Source organism: Suricata suricatta, chromosome 2 (genome assembly GCF_006229205.1).
Source record: "Suricata suricatta isolate VVHF042 chromosome 2, meerkat_22Aug2017_6uvM2_HiC, whole genome shotgun sequence".
In the NCBI taxonomy this organism is placed as follows: Eukaryota; Metazoa; Chordata; class Mammalia; order Carnivora; family Herpestidae; genus Suricata; species Suricata suricatta.
Genome location: NC_043701.1, coordinates 147,092,538 through 147,097,379, shown reverse-complemented (window position 1 = coordinate 147,097,379; position 4,842 = coordinate 147,092,538). Strand labels below are relative to the sequence as shown.

At 46.6% G+C, this 4,842-nt stretch overlaps 1 pseudogene; it reads right to left on the bottom strand.

Annotated features, from left to right (window-relative positions):
• LOC115286063 lies at window positions 1-179 on the bottom strand (annotated as a pseudogene).
• Between the last annotated feature and the right edge of the window lie 4,663 nt (window positions 180-4,842).

Sequence of the window (4,842 nt, the reverse complement as noted above, 5' to 3'; positions counted from 1 at the left end):
AAACAGTGGAACAAAAGATCCAGAAAAAGCCTCAGTTACATGTGCAAATTTAGTGTACTCAAAGGTGACATCTCACTTCAATGGAGAAAGATGAGTTATTAATAAGTGTATTAGACAAGTGGATAGACATATAGGAACAGATACTACACTTGATCTTAGCTAAAAGGTCGAGAAGCGGTGGATAGAAATAGAAGAAAAAAATAAAATTTGATCATTTCTTACAACTCAATAAAAAAAGCCAAATGAATCCACTGTTTACATGTAAAAAAAATATTAAACACATGCTAAAGAAAAAAATAAAGAGGATTCACAAAGCCTCTGGTAGCTACCAGTGGAGACATAGTTCTAGAGAAGTGGCCACAGCACATGTGAGTCCCAAGGAGATGGCAGGCTCAAGGCCAGGGTCCCAGACCTTAAGTGACAGCCCAAGGAGAGGCCGACGTGAAGAGCTAGGGTTCCAGGAGCCCACAGAGCTGGGCCGTGGGCTGTGGGCTGTCTGCAGGCCTGAGGAAACCAGGAGAAACAAAAGTAAAAACACATTCATTTCACAAGTGCCCAAAGTCGTGCGGTGCAAGGGGCGAACTGCTCTCCGGTCATCACACGGGTCAACTACTGCGCAGCAGCCGGACTGGGGACGAGGAGGAAGGAAGGGGAGGGGACGGAGGAGGAGAGCACACTGCATTGGTGTGGCACCCGGAACAACCCGGCAGGCCCAGACTGAATCTTGGACACAGGTAGCGGCAGAAGGATGGCGGGACAAGGCCACAGGGGAGAAGGGTCTAGACAGTGGCTCTTCCAAAATTCTACTTAATCCAGGAAGGGCTGCTCTTCCCTTTCCAAGGGCCACAATCGACCCTTACCAGGTGCAGAGAACTGGCCCCTGCCTGAGAAGAATTTACCTTGGAGCATCAGGCTCCTTGAAGATAGTGTGTGCCACGCAGAGGAGGGGCACGCTAGGAGCTGGCTAAGAGAGGGCCAGGCCAGGAAGCAGTGGGCAGCAAGGCAGAGACATCCAGGGGCCTGGCGGGAATGTGGGTGAGGCCTCATTCTCAGGGCAGGAGGGGCAGGGGAGTCTGGACGGAGCTGTGCTCCGCTCTCCTGGCCCTGTCACCAGGAAGATGAAGGAGGGAAAGTGGCACCCAAGGACTCAATATGTCCCCTCCGAGGCCGGGCTGTGAACCAGAACTGATCCCCTGGACAAATCCTGAATGAGGACAGCCACCCCCTGGCAGCAGTGTCTGGCCACCACGTATTTGACATCTTGGAGGAAGGCCAGGGTCAGAGAACAGAGACAGTTTCTGGAAGCAAGACTTTTCTCCCTTGTCTTTAGAGAAGTGAGGTCTAGGTGGGAGGTGTGTCCTCAGCCTCACCACAGGGGCCTGGGCGCTTCCTCCACACGCCTCACGGGCTAGGCTTTTGGTTGGAGGTGCAGAAAGTGAGTGGTCAGCTCTGCCAAAGCAAGCCGGATGTGAGTGCCCCTTGTCCCTCCTTCCCGAGGTCTGTATCATTCCCCTGCGGGACTCTTGCTGGCTCCTTTCCTGGCCCACAGCATCCATGGTGGAACAGAGCTGTGCACGGTTCCAGAATATCATCTCTCCCGTGAGGTCAGCCTCCCAGAGAGAGCTGTTCCCTAGCCTCCCACCTCCATCTGAGTCAGTGAACACCTGGCCAACCAAATGTGGGCGGGATGGGGTCTGGACGTGACTGTGATTAGATCACTGTGGGTCACTGTGGGTCAGTCCCCCAGTCAGAACTATCGCTGGTGGCTCACCCTGAGCAAAGTTGGCTGTCCTGGCTGCAACCACATGGAGGACTGTTTTATGGATGTGTGTGGGGAAGGCTGTCTCATCCTGCATCAGACTCAGCCAGATGCTCATGCCCCAAAGAGGTCACCTTACAGTGATTGCTGCAAGGCAGCTAAGTACACCCTCTCCTGGAGCCAAAGGAGACAGAATGCAGGTACTTTGAACAAGATGCTGCCCTGTTTGACACTGAAGAAGGGAAGAGGGAGCCAAAGGCCTGGGAGGCTGGGGTTGGAGGGTCCAGAAGAGCTGAGTGAGGTTACGATCACCATGCAGAGAGGCAGAGCAGAGCAGAAAGAGCAGAGTGGCCTAACTGCTGTTTTCAGAAGCTTGGTCAAGGGTAATGTCTCTGTGGAGGAGTCTTCCTCCCAACTCCCGCCAAGATGCAGTGAGACGACGTAAAGGAAGGGAAGCACCTTTCTCTGTGTCCCAGGGCTATTCTTTGGGACCTGCATCCTTTGTCACAGGGTACAGAGTCCAGCTCCTCCACAGCCGTCCTAGAGGCCTCAGTGTTTTTTGCACAAGCCCCTTTGGACAGTGGCCTTTGGTGACAGGGATGCAACGTAGGCACTGCAGGTGCTGGCTTCATGCTTCAGTAACCACTTTGCCAGCTGGCCTGTGGCCCCTGGGGGACTCCACTCAGGCATGGCTCCTGGACACGCCCTGCAGAAACAGGCAGAGCAGGAGGAGGTCAAGGTGAGCTTTGAACATCAACAGAGGCAGGGCTGCCACGGATCCCATCAGAGACCTGGAGCCCTTGTGCTCAAGGAGGAGGCTGTGGGCCATGTCGCCCACCCTCCTGGGAGCACCCTTCCCAGCAACCATGAGACCTGCAGAGGAAGGGACGGTCACGGGTTGCTGGGAGGTGGGTGGTTTGGAGCAGGCGGGAACGGTGATCTCAGGCACATTATTTAACTACACTGAGACTGTTCCCCATCTGAAAATGAAGAAATTAAAATTGTTTCATACAGATTTTGTTTTAATGAGAATTAAATAGAGTAAGTGTCTAAAGTGTAGGTCAGGGCACCCTACACTTCTCAACAGAGTTCTGCTTGTGGGCATATCCTGGGCAAGGCTGGTGGGAGGGTGAAGAGGGTGATGCCCTGACCAATATTGGTTTAAATATTTTAATCCTTTGCTGCAGAGAACAGGAACTTGCCAACTTAAGCCACTAAACTGTAGGACTCTGAGTAAAGTGTCTAACCAGCCTGAGCCTCCCTTTCCATATACATTCATTTAGGGTAATAGGAATTAAATAATAAAAATGTTGGGGTACCTGGCAGGGGCTCAGTATATTCAGTTAATAATATATATTAACCTTGATTTCAGCTCAGGTCATGATCTCACAGCTCGGGTTGTTATGATTGAGCTCTGAGTTGACTCTCTGCGCTGTCAGTGCAGAGCCTACTTGGGGTTCTCTCTCTCCCTCTCTCTCTGCCTTTCCACTGCTCCGATGCCCACGATTTCTCTCTCTCTCTCAAAGTAAATAAATAGACCTTTTTAAAAAAGCATGTACCATATGGAAAAGTGCAATGCTTAGCATATTGTGAATATTTGTAGCACAAAATGTGACCAGTCCCCAGTGTGACCAGAGAATTCCCCTGGCTGGCCGTGGGGAGCTGGAGAACCAAGGGAAGTGTAAATCAGGATGAAATGTGAACATAGACCTTTCAGGGTATTTGCATATGTGGTCGAAAGCAACATACACAGTAAAAAAAGATTATTGCAAAGTATATATACTTCCAGGCTGAGGAAGCAGAAGTTGCTTTTTTAATAGTGATGTGGGTTTTTGTTCACTTATAAAATTCTACCTGCACATGAAAGCAAAATTCAGCTTATAAGAACCAAAAACTAGCTTCTCTTTTGCCTCTGATCATGTTCCCCTTTGCCCTAATGATCACTAAGAGTAATTTCTTGTAGCTCTTCTCATGGTTATACCATTACAATTTTAGCTTATGCTTCTATTTTAGGATAAATTTAGATAGTACCTTTAGATCTTCAGAAATGAAAAACAAGACAATTGGCATGCTTCCCCTGTTTTCTTCTTCCTTTCTTGGACTCCTTCCTGATTCATATTATATTTTTATGTTATTCTTCTAACCATTTCCTTTCCAACTTTGTCCATCATATTCTCATATTTGCCTCTGGCAGTTGCCTTCATGAATTTCATGGTACATTCACTCCTCTATGTATTAAGTTGACCATATTTGCTGTTATGCAAGATGAAAAAAAGCCAATTATTCTTCCTCATCCTCTTATGTTTGTTACATCATTGTCTTCATGTTCATCGTGGTTGAAAATCTTTGTGTTGGGGCACCTGGGTGCCTCAGTCAGTTAAGCGCCTGATTTCGGCCTAGGTTATGATCTCATGCTTTGTGGGTTCGAGCCCCGCATCAGGCTCTGTGCTCACTGCCCAGAGCCTGGAGCCTGTTTCCAATTCTGTGTCTCCCTCGTTCTCTGCCCCTCCCCCACTCATGCTCTGTTTCTCTCTTTATCAATAATAAATAAACATAAAAAATTTTTTTTAAAAGAAAATTTTTGTGTTAGCTAACTACAAGTCTCTGACTTGCTTTATCCCTAGGTTGGCCCTCAAAACTTGAAAACTAACAAACAGTATTGACAATAGTGTGGTTTCAAACAATATTCACAGTAGAGCTGAGAAACATAATTGACCTTGAGAGAAGAAAAGTACTCCTGAGTCATTAACACCTTAAAGTTAAATTACATAAAACTTAACATTAAATAAATTATATTAATACAAAGATAATAAATAGTCAAAATCCACTTTATTTTTTCTTTTTTTTAATTTTTTAAAACGTATTTATTTTTGTTTGTTTTTTTAATATAACACAATTTATTTTTTTAACATATGCAATTATTTTCCATCATTTACAATACAGTAGTTACAATGACACTCCAAACAGAAAAGCAAAGGAAAAAATCAAAACCCCAACTTCTATTTCATGTAATTAGACTTATACAGAAATTAGAAGGTTAAGTAACAACTAGTTAATCACCTAATTTCACAGCTATCTGAAGT